The 12,632-nt window shown below is 35.7% G+C and overlaps 1 protein-coding gene across 3 annotated transcripts in view; it reads right to left on the bottom strand.

The window, feature by feature from the left end:
* Positions 1-12,632, bottom strand: part of MBD5 (methyl-CpG binding domain protein 5) — a 95,386-nt gene that overhangs the window by 60,468 nt on the left and 22,286 nt on the right. For all 3 annotated transcript variants that reach the window (XM_009285293.2, XM_019473620.1, XM_019473621.1), the window contains exons 2-3: positions 6,170-6,307; positions 1,691-1,882 (exon numbers count right to left, since the gene is read on the bottom strand). The gene's annotated coding sequence lies outside the window, so the exon portion shown is untranslated. The remainder of the gene's footprint in view (positions 1-1,690; positions 1,883-6,169; positions 6,308-12,632) is intronic.

The following is a 12,632-nucleotide window of genomic DNA, read 5'->3' as shown; positions in this document are numbered from 1 at the left end:
ATATTCAAAAACTGTCTTGACATGATCCTGGGCAACCTGCTCTAGGTGACCTTGCTTGACCAGGGGAATTGGACAAGATGACCTCCAGAGGTCCCTTCCAACCACAGCCGTTCTGTGTGACCTCCAGATATCCCTTCCAACCGGTATCACTCTACTGTTACGTGATAGTTCTGTCTCATGACATCCCCAGCTACTGGTTTTGCTAACTTCAACAGGAAACATTACACAGTGCTTCAGTAATACAAGCGTATCAACTTTTCATCCAACATTATGGACAAAAGAATCCCTTCACTTACACACTCAACAATTCGCTTATCTCACAAACCAGGTTTTCTTACAGACACTTGTCTTAGAACCTGTTCACATCGCAGATTCACCAAATTCAATTACAACATGAGAATAACATCCTCCTTGGAACGCCATGAAATCTCAAAGCCTGCTTTCAAGAATTTAGACTATTAAGTATGGAAGCCAGAAAAACAAATATTTTAAAATATAGCCACAACATTGGTTTCCATAGGTACAATTTACAAATGCAAAGGAAAAAAATATCACAAGATCTTCCAAATTTTCATAAAATCCTACCAAAGAAGATTGCTCTTCTGTTAGCTCTCTCTACTGAAAGGGACAGCTCTCTAAAAAATAGAGATTCAAAATGAGTTGCGAACATCAAGTATTCTGTGGGAATACTATACACATCGGTTCAGAGGTGATCAGACAGAATTCTGTATTTTCTCTGAAGAAGAAAGTACTGATAAGAATGAAAATGTACCAATGTGTTTAAAAACCTTATTTTGATGCAACAAATACAGTAAAGACACTACATTGACTCATTAAGATGTCCAAACAATCTATTGTAGATTGACATAATTTTATTTAAAAATAAAAACGTACACATTTCTTCAACTGGGGCACTTCAGATTAGGGATCTCTTCAGTCTTTTCTGGAGGGATTTAAAAAAGCTTTGGAGAAATCTTAAAGCTATGGAATTAGCCTGGTATTTATAGCTCAGTTTCCTAGTGTGTTCTTTGAGCTTCCTAGGACATTCTTTTTCTCCATCTGCTGGTTGTTGACATGGTATAACCTTATATTTTGATTATGAAAATGTATAAGAATAAGAGCATTTCATTTTAACATTTTACTGTAAAGTTCTGGCTTCATCTCAGGGCAAGGCAGCTACGCTTTGCTACTACAATATAATGTAGGTCAAGAATGGTGCTGCATATTTTCTGATACAGATAACTGGAGTTCTATTGTTTAATTATGTCAAAATATATTACTACCAATTATGACTAATATTCCATATGAATCACACTGTCACAAAACGGTAATTTTCTTACCATTAAAATACTGTGCTTCAAATGCTGTTTCAATACAATCTGTTAAATCTAGGTCAAGGATGCTTTTTTCTTCTTTGTTCTGTTATTAAAAAGGTCCACATATGGGTGCACTGTCTATCTTGTACACAGATATGAATTGCTAAATTGTTTACTTTTCTACTTCAGCACCATTAAATGTTGAAGATGTCTGCTGTTCTTCTAATTTTTTTTAACATTGGCTCAAATCTTTTGTATTATCCTACTTGAAATACATTTTGTAACAAACTTTACTACCACAGCATAAAACTATCAAAATAAAATCAAAAGTTTCTCAGCTTAATAAATGCATTGATTTACTTTTGAATACTTACCTACATTACTCCTCATGGTCTTGCTTCTAGTTACCTTGGGGATCTTTAGGCTTCTTAAAATTGTTGACGCACTTTCAGCTTTGCTTTAGACAGTCTCCTGTTTAGATCTCGATAATGGGCTATGTCCATTGAGGCTGGCTCCTTGTCTTACTACACCCCTCATCTGAGGAACTCTTGCACCCCACGTTACATCTGTTGAGACAGTTGCATTATTTAAATTAAAGAATGAGCCAAATGTTTTTATTTCACTTTTCTTGATTGCTTTGTAAGCCCTTATCCAATTACTTTGTAGTATAAACTGTAATAATATTTGCTTTTAAAGAAGGGTAGGATGGCTCTGACTGGAACTGATAAAAAAAAAGATACCTTTTACTACATTATGGTGGTTCACTGTCCAGAAGAGTGAGCAGATTTCTATAAAAATGAGTATATGGATTTTTATGATGGAACTAGTATGCATACAAAAAAGGTCACTTCTTCAGACAACTTGAGTTGTACTGATGCATGCTAAAAACCTTCAACTACAAAGGCAAGAAGTCTAGGCTTTCAAGAGTTACGATACTGCAAATGGCCTTGGTTATGTAAAAGGTTCACCAGTACGGTAGATGATCTATTAAATTAGTTGTTGCACAGGTACACAGATACTGGTGAACCCCCACCTGAAACAGAACCTGGGTTATTCCATAACATCTGCCTGTTACTGAGCCATTTCCTTCAGAATCGCCACCAAAATGTACCTGCAGTCCTCCACTGGCTCAGAGTTAGTTAGGCTTCGATTGTGCCAGTTTCAATTTCTCTGACACTGAAAGGAGTTAACAGTCTTTGCAGGACTTTAAGTCAATTAATTAGTTCTTTTAGAGGTGAAATGGATTGGAGCTCATTAGGTTAAAGGCATATCCAAAAGAGTTAATGTAGGCCTTTAAACCATTATACCTGAAAGCCTGAGGACTCAGTAAGGGCACAGTTAGGGATTAGAAATACACATTTAACAAATTCAGAATTATTGGGGATTTTAGTTTTTTTTTTTAAAGAAATAAATCCTCGATTAAAATAGATGCAACATAGCCAATCAATGCTTTTTGAATCCTACAGAAAATCTAATGAATTTGTTCCGATTTACAGATCACATATTTGGAATCTCTTTTAAAGCCATTTGTCATCATAGTAAAGGTCTTGGTTGTTGTTGAAAAACCTTCTCCCCTAACAGAAAACCCGTTGATACAAAATGTGAATGAAAAATTTCAGATAAGCCAAACAGGGTATAGGCACCTAAGTCACATAAAGTACATTGGCTGCAAGTACCAAATACAGTATTTACTATGATTGTTAAAATATCTTAGTTAAGTTTATAAGCAAAACCTTTTTGCTCTCTTCGTGATGATCTGCTGTTTGGCTTTCATTGCCTTTACTAGTACCAGTAATTTAACGGAGTTATCAGTTGATCAGCATCTTCCCAATTTAAGGGCAAAACTGGGGCACAGCATTTTGTAAAAATGGGTACCAAAGAGTCTTGGTTGTTTCAGACTGCATTTACCGACCCAGTAGAGCCTTTCAGCAAACAGTTTTTTTCATATGCAAACTACATAGAAGAAAAATTATTAATTTGCTAAAAACCAGTATCACTTTGAAAATTACGCCCCTATAAAATTATGAATATACGTTTAGATTGTCTCAAAGACTGGGCCACTGGACAGCTTCCATGTTTAAGCACTATATGTTTAATGCTTCTGAACATTACAGGGCTTACCTGTTCTTAATACTGAATGTTTTTCTGTATCTAGAATACTAACAAGGTACATCCAGTCCATAGGTATTATTAATATGATTAAAATAAAAAAAACCCACCCCATACATAACAACAAAATGAATATTATTGTTATTAGTAAAATAAAGCCTCTTCCCCTTAGTTGAAAGGGTTAAGCAACTTTGTCGAACAAACAAAACTGTGAGTTTATAAATGCAAGGAGTCATAGGGCTCTAAACACTGAATATATATGACTGAAAAAAATACTGCATTTTAGCAGGTGAAGAATTGGGGTATTCAATGGACAGAGCTGCAGTAAAGGTTACTCGCAACGAAGTCAGACGCACCATGAAAGGAGAACGATACAAATCTCATGGAGTTTGAGACACGCTGAACTCTCTCCTGTGAAGCATCCACAGGACTCGCAAGGTCGGGCTCTTACGAATGGGCTTTAGCTACTAGCTTCAGCTTATCAAGAAACTGAATGCCAATGTTTTCTAAATTACCCCAGAAATTCTAAGTCTTAAAATCTGACATATAAATGGCATAATTTAAACATAAGAATTTCTTCTTCAATTGTAGAAATGACAGAAATGTTTGTTTCCGCTGTATATAAGCTGCATGAAATATTTCAAAGAATGAACATTTTACGTAGATTAATCATAAAATTATAGATAAATAAGAATCCATGGCTTCACAACATAGCTTATCTTTACAGTAACAAAACAAATAGAAAGATGATATAACCTACCATTAAAGAATTTGCATACAAATATATTCTAGATCGTAATTTCACTATAGATATTACATTCTTCAGACGAAATTATTTATTAATGTTTAAACACATTGAAAGTATTGATAAGAGACATTTTTATGAAGAACTTCCCTTGAGCGTATAATGCTAATCACAGCAAACACTGTAAAACTAATTTACTGGAAACAATTTCAATAGATGGATGAAATAGCCCAAGAAGGAAACCTAAGTCATACTAGGGCTTAAAATAACTAGGTCATGTGGACAGTACTAAAGACTGAAGTATCAGTAAAAGAAGCTACTAATAAAAGCCTCAAGAAATCTACAGAAAAGCGTTATTAAAATGAATTCAAATAAATAACCTGATTTTTAACTTATGATATCTAAACAAAATAGTAACAATAAAGTAATGATAAAAATTGTCCATACTGAGCATACGGAAATGGAAACGTGTAAGCAAAGATGTAATTAAAGTTTCTGCTGAAAAACCAGACATTACCTTAATTATGCATATGCCAGTTACAAACGTACTAGCATCAAAATACTAGCACCACAGAGACAGATGACCAGCTACAGAATACAGTTTTATAAATACTAAGCATAGACTACCGGTGATAATCAAAAGGCTCCTATATGCGAGCCAAGAGAATTTTTGTGGCTAATTCAATAGGCTCTGCATTGCTTTTCCCCTCCTGAAAGCCTTGTTCTCATTCTCCTTTTAACCAGCCTTCCCATCTTTCTTTGCCTATCAGAAACTACCAGGTTTTGTGATGAAGAATTAAGAATAAGGGTTTGTAAAAAAACTGCAAAGGATTTTTTTTTCAATTAAAAAAATGGACACTCGACATTGAAAAAAGCACTTCTACTTCTGACATCTGCTATTTAATGCAAGAAGGTGATTGTCACAGACTGTCCTAGCTGTTATTAAATAGCACTGCACCATGCGTGGAAAGACCAGTCTATTTTTATCATTCAGAGATAAGTACAGGACTTACACAGTGACTACAATATGTTTATTTTTCGATTGCATACATATCCGTAACAATAAACTTCCCAATGAGTTCTCACCAAGTTGCAGGAATCTAATGGTGAATGTATTTCTAGGGAAGAGACATCTGTTTTTTCAGTGCATGTGCTGCCTCATTTGCTTTGTGAGCTTTCTATTTACATAACAAGTCTGTGCTAACAGATTAAAAAAATCCTGTCCCCATCTAATCTCTTAAGATACATACAATATTCTTACAACTGTGGTATTTGATGCATCTAAAATTAAAGATACTCTACTTTTCATAAAAAAAATTAAAAATACCAAAAAATGATCTTCCAGAAACAGAAACAAACTCAATAACTTTTCAATTGTGCGCTGTCACAAATGACTAGTGAAAGAGAATGGCAGTCAGCCAATTCTCTTTTTTTCTTCAGGTAGGTTTTAAATTTATTTCTTCTAAACCAATCAACTTTATTATCGGCTGTTTCTCAGGTTATTCTTCCCATTTACCCTGTAGCATAACTGAAAAACGCTCCTCCAAAAACGTATATTCCAAATTAGAGCCATGGGCTCCATGCTAGAAAAAAATGGCAAAAGCTTAGAGACCTGTTTACAAGCATCCAGTCTGATTTGGTCTGATTTTGTTTTCAATAATTGCTATTTTTATTTTATTAAGTCGAGAAGTCACACAAAATGATATTTAGTAAGTGCATTGTCTTCCATAATACTAAGAATAAACACGGTATCATTAATTTCTAGTGGTGACACTGCATTACCACCAGATAAACAACACTGCCTGTAACACCAGCCTATTGGAAGCCCACCATTATTTTCTGACACATCAAAGAAAATAGGAGAAATGATTTCAAAATTTGAAATCATGACACATCAAAGAAAATAGGAGAAATTATTTCAAAATTTGAAATCACTGCATTTAGTATCCATATATACGTGACAGGAAGAGAAAGAGCGGCAAAGAGAGAATTCACCTACCTCAAATCAGGAAGACTGGTGGAGGTAATCCACCAGGTTTTGGTGGGTCTCTGAACTTTTGGAAAGAATTAGAGAAGTGCTGTGTCTTCAAGACTTTATGTTTCTTTGCTTGTTTTGTTGTGATAAAGCCTCTTCTTCCTGCAATAAAATACACGTTGTACTAAAACAAGATTTGCAGAAGGACAAGTTATCAATACCTGCGCTTCACGTAGACTGCACGGCTTCTCTAACAGACTGCTTCACCACACAAAAATGATGGGCGCATTCAGAAAAGCAAACTTTGAACAAAACTGGTGAGTTTACCTAGGCGCTCTCAGTAGTCAGTGAAGAAAGGTAGAGTCCAAAGTGTGATTGAAAATAAATTAATCTCATCTGATCCTAAATACAGCTGTATTCTGAACTGCCCTCTAGAAGGATTCCTCTTTCTTCATTGACCATAAACACAAAATGAGAAGAATACCCCACTGTCCAAGGGCAGGGTCCAACTCTGGCCATATCCTCCACTGCTTTACACTTCTACAGAATTTAAGGCTATAGAAATAGAGCCCACACAGCTGGAGAATGGATAAAAGGACTTTTAATGAGATATTCTTGAGAAGATCTACCATAAAACTTCAGAGAACTCAAATTGTAAAAAAGATGCCCAGTTTTGCCTATTTATATCTAATTTATATACATACCTCTCTCTATATATACACTCACACATATATATAAATTAACATAAAAAACCCAAAGTAGCTTAAATACCATTGAAAGTAGTTTTTAGACTTGTAGGCATTTTTCCCTAAAACACCTTGTAGATTTTTCCCCTAAAACAAACACACAACTAATTCTGTGACTTCAACATGTGATGGAGAATCATGAACTCAGCCTAACCAGAGCCTTGTATTTAATTTTATTCTTAAAACCAGTATAAAGAGTTGGTGAAAATATCTTTGCATGATTATACTTGGAGTAACTACAGGGATCACAGGATTTTTAGGTTTCCCCAACGTAGACCTGGAACCTCGATCAATCCAGAAGACCTGGCTTAAATCAGGGCTCTGTTAGCTCCTCAGCAGAAAGCTTGAAAACTATGGGGACACCAGATTTTTTTCCTTACTTCTTCATTTTCCTGGAACTTGGGACTGTTCTTGAGGAGGAAATCCCGGAGTTGTAGCCCCTTCCTCAGGTTAGAGGGCACAGCTCAAGCCCCTCTGCTGAAAGGCTCCTCCTGCTCCAGGCCAGGCACTGCAGTTCGGTGCTGCTCCCTCTCCTCCGCAGAGGCTAACGCTGGGCCGGTGAATCAAATAAGGGAGCCGATTTGTGTATTTCTGCCGGATTAGTCTTAACCTAGATCGGTTCCCTAATCTCTGTGGCTGGAGGAATGCTTGTGCTGGACTAGACGCTTAGGAAGGAGTGGCACATGGACAGGAATGAGTAACTCTAAGTGGAAAGAGCAGCGGTGAATTTGGCTCATGCCAGTCCAAAGTGCTTGGGTAAATTCAGTATGTTTGCCTATTTATTTTATTTTGGAGTACTGCAGTATTGAAAATATCTTTTCATCTCCTGTTTTCATAGGAGGACCTCAGTATATTTCATTGTTTAAATAAAAGTAATATTTAGCTGTCTACACGTTCAAAACGTATGATCCCAATTCTAAATTTTAACTGTTATTATACCAAAGAGCAGGTAGGCATGTCTAAAAAAATCTGTTTTGAGTACCTGACTAAAGTCATCATAACGCTGTTGGAAATAATAATCTTGCTTCCTTACTGATTAGAATTCACATATATTATCCGTATATTTGCTAGACACGGTATCTGGAGAAAATGAAGTTAAAACATAACAGATGATGTAAGAAAACAAGAAGCAAATATCCTACCTTCCAAGACTACCTTTGCATGAACATATGGCCTTTTCCAAGCGTACTGTTCTCTTGTATGACAACAAGCTGGCCATGTTAATAAATCTCAAAAACACATTTTAACTGCCTAACAACACAATATACCAAGTGAAAAACATTAAAGCTAAAAGAAATACAATAACAACAGGCAGGTCTTTCAGAGAAGCTAATTTAAAAATTAGCTATAGCTGTAAGGCTAACATACTAACACATTTGTTTTACTTACGTGATATATAGCTATAAGGCTAACATACTAACATATTTGTTTTACGTATGTGATATATAGCTATAAGGCTAACATACAAGTATTTTTCACAGATTTGCAGCAGTGTCATTTGAGTGGATGTAGCTTTGAACAGAGAAGATGTAAGAAGGGATACTAGCTTTTTTTTTATCTCCAGTTACAGGAAAAAAAAAAAAAAAAGAAATGGAGTTGTAATTTGAAAGAGGAGAAAATCAGAGCCATCAATTTAGTCAATAGTCTCAATCCTATAAATCCTGCATATCTGATACTTTCATAAAGAAAGTGACAAGTACTAATAATGTATCTTACAACCATGAAAAGACTTCTATTTTATAAAAAGCCTTGGTTTTGACAGGAAAGGTGCACGCTTCTATTCAGAAACAGCATACATGCAATCTTCACCCGGCAATTTAAAAACTGAATGAAAACAATCAAATTGACAAACAGCTCAGCTTCCGACTATAAAGACAATCACTCTCATGTACAACCCTGGGTAATAAAAAGGTAAGCACAGTGCAGGCCCATGTACCATGGCACTCGTCTCACCTAACTGCTGGTTGCTATGGCAAGCATTTGCCTGTATTTTGTACATTAAACAGTAGTATGTTTTCTGCTTCCTTGTTCTTGATATTTTGATGAAGTTAATACTCGAGATTTGGACCTGTAAGGTATGGAAACTGAAGGTTCTCTCAAATAATCGTGCATTCCAATTTATTTTGGTTTTGTGAAAACATCTTAGAATTAAAAATTAATGAATCATTTAAAAACTGTTTTCATTCATCTGTAACACAGCATTTTAAAAACTTGTGATTTATTTCCATTAGCTACTTTGCATACCTGTTGTACACGCACTTCTATTTTCTAGCTCACAATGGAAATGTAATCGGCTTTTCTCCTTCGCTGATCTTTAATTTAATATAGAGATAACTGTGAAGCTGATGAGAACTGAGATGATAAACAATTTTAGTTCTGTATAATACCAATTTGTGTTTTCCCTCCTTTTTTTCCTAAACAAACGTTGTTAGAGGTACAAAAGAACAAACTAGTAAAAAAATTTATTTAGTCATTACTACTGTAAACTAACAAATAACTGAATTCTTCCTGTGGTTGTCTCTACCTGAAACACAGTGGTATTTCAAAAGGTGTGTAAGAGCCAGCTATCAGTACAAGAGCCATCCTAATGAGGAGAGGACGATGTTAATCCATTTTCTTCTTGATTTCTATGGCTAATGTGAAGCCTTAACATACAAAATACAAATACGCAAAAGTGAACACATTATTTGATGAAATAACCCCAACAGGGGAGAGAAACAATCGTCTTCCCAGCCCAGGGGTCCCCACCAGACCAACTGCAAACTCAGATGTCATCCGCTGACAGAAAGATCCACCACAAAACTTGGCAATAGTCACACACCTTTTTTTGTTTTTAAGACCAAAAAAAAATATTTTTTTTCTTTTGATAGGGATGTTGTTTCTACTATCAGCAAGTGCATACAGTCCCCTTTTCTCTCCCACACATGAAAAGAAAGAATTTGTACACAGCTTCATTTGTTTGCTGCATCACATCTTGACATCAGAAACTAATAAAGAGAATTTGACAGCGGGGTCAGTAGTCCTGGATTATGACTTTTAGCCTCTCCTGCACTTCGTAATGTATTCGACTTGCAGAAACAGAGTCTCAAAAGCATATTTACAAATTGCCTAAAGGCCAGTTACAAACGTTATATGCATTTTCTTTACATTAACGTACATTCTTTTTTTAATGCTTGACATGGATGAGGCAGAGGACGCACAAATGTTGCCCTGAAAACAGCTGAACCAGTCTCTCCTCCTGCCCAGCTTTCCTGCTGTCCCTCCAGCTGCTCGTGTGCTTCCACACCGTGCTGGAACTCTTCTTTCACAGATAAGGCCTAACTGAACCCACCAGTTATGATTCAGATTATTTTATATAAAAATATTTGTGTTGACACCAAGATTGTAAGCTTTTCCATTCCTCTAAGAACACGGCGTAAGCAGCTGAAGCACTGTACAAATATTTGAATAAATATACCAACAGCATAAGAAGCAGAAAAAAAGGATACCTGGTCTTTAAGATTAAACTGTTATCCAAAGCCTCAAACTCATTAGGAAAGAAGAAATTTAATGCAGCAAGCACACCAACAGTTTATATTTTTGTCTCATGATACTTTATCATCACGTAATAAAATGTCTTCTTTTAGACATGACAGTATGCCATTGTTTAAAATTAAATCCTCCAAAAAGAAAATAACATAAACTTTCCTAAACTATGTTATTTCTTATTTAAAAATTCTTGGCGCAATTCTCTGTAACTGGCAAATCTTGATTATTTTCAACTCTCATGTAGGCCAAATGCTGCCACCGCAGTTGACAGGAGGAGGACTCAATGACTGGCGTCCAGCACAGACTCTTTGCATCAATTTTCTTCTGGCCTGGACTCAGGCTACAACCAATGCTGGTGTCAGAGAAATCTGTTTTCTCCTAAATCTGAAATATTATGTTGTACATCTGAAGTTCACATAGAAAGAAATCAACCCACCCAGGTACACGAACACCGCCACATATAAATATTTTTTTCGTTGTTACTGCTCAGGTATGAGATAATTGGAAACTCAAAGAAACTAAGAGAAAAAGGAAAGAAAAAAAAAAAAAAGATTGTTGCTTCACAATCCTCTCATCACTAAGCTTTTTAAAGAGGAATTACCTTAAGGAAGGTCAGGGAATAGCTTTCACCACCACTGACTGCAGAGCCAATGGTTTTAATGTCGAATTTTACTCTTTGCTTATTTAGTGATGTGAGCGACTTCATCACTGTAGCACTCACACTTTCCATATTCTTTGCTTCTATCATCCCTCTATGCCTAGAGGGTGTTAATCTCCCAGTAAAATGATAACCAAAGTCGTCATACACACAGATTTCATTACTTAGTATCTCCACAGCGCTTTACAAGGTGTTAAATGTTGTGGTGCTACAGAAAAGCCTGGACAGTGTGTACTACAGCAGTTATCCCGCCTGAAACTGGAAAGGCTGGGAAAGTTCACAATAAATTTACATAGCGAAGGAATTTCATTTCACTACGCAGCACGTACCATGATGCCTGCTGAAGGCTGCCTCCTTCACCGGCGAGAAACATTCATCATTGCGCTTCCTCTAAGTAGTTCTTTCAAACTGACGTTGCTACTAATTAGTACTACTAATTGTCCAATTCATTCATAAAGTATCAGGATGGTATTTTAATAATCCCCTGACACAGGACTCCTAAAGCAGGATTCAGTTTCTGGAATTCTAATTCTATTCTTGCTAAGGTTAATAGATGGTTTCCCACCGAGTTTAATATAATTCACATTGGATCACTACTGAGTCTATATTTATATAAAATGCCCTACTATTTGAATCTGTTTGATCATTTTAAAAATATCCATCTTATTTCTTCATAGATAGAGATCAAAATTCTCTAAAAATTTAGCCTAGGATCAAACGATTTTTCAGAAAGCTTCGATAGATTTTATGAAGTCTGTTTTTAAGGTATTTCTAAGTACTATGGTACTAAGTCATCAAACATTCCTCTGATTTTTAAAAATATGTATCTCCTGCTGCAAGTAGCATAAAACCAGACAGACACGTGAAATAACATTAAGCTGCTTTAATGACAAACGTACCAAATGTCATTGGGGGGACAAAAAAGTACCCATCCTCTTAAAAGGCTAATAAAACTCACTTCTTTGTTGCAAGGTTTTCTGAAGCCTTATGAGTTTGTGAAAAGGCCAGAGATGAGAAAAATGCCTCAGACAATAGTTAACATATAAACATATCTAAGACCTCACGATGTCTTAATGTATTTACTAATTTGGAAGCTTTATGGTGATGTTGGGCAATTATTGATACATACATCATGTATTGTTCTGGCCACCGCTATGATCATAAAAATAATTATCCTCACTGCAGAATTTGACAGCGCAAATTTTCCCTGAAACCACATTTTGAACACCAATCCGTACTGAAATCTAAAAATATTAATATCTATATAATACTCTATATAAATATACAATATGCACATTATGTAATTACACAAAATAATAAAAAAAAAATCCTAATCCAAGAATCAAATAAAAAGGCACAGAAAGATGGCAAGAGGAAAACATAATTTTAATCTGATTACTACTAAAGCAAAATTTTTTAACTTTTTATCCATGGAAAAGTGATTTGACAATAGCCTACGACTGCAGTGCACAGAAACATCCTAAGGTCAATGAGAAAGCCATTCATAAAAGTCCAAACTCTGGACTGCCCTCAGAAAGGTTTCTGCAGAGCGGGT

This window comes from Aptenodytes forsteri, unplaced genomic scaffold, assembly GCF_000699145.1.
Source record: "Aptenodytes forsteri isolate BGI_AS27 unplaced genomic scaffold, ASM69914v1 Scaffold380, whole genome shotgun sequence".
In the NCBI taxonomy this organism is placed as follows: Eukaryota; Metazoa; Chordata; class Aves; order Sphenisciformes; family Spheniscidae; genus Aptenodytes; species Aptenodytes forsteri.
Note: the sequence above shows the minus strand (reverse complement) of the source record. Positions and strands in the feature narration are given on the sequence as shown.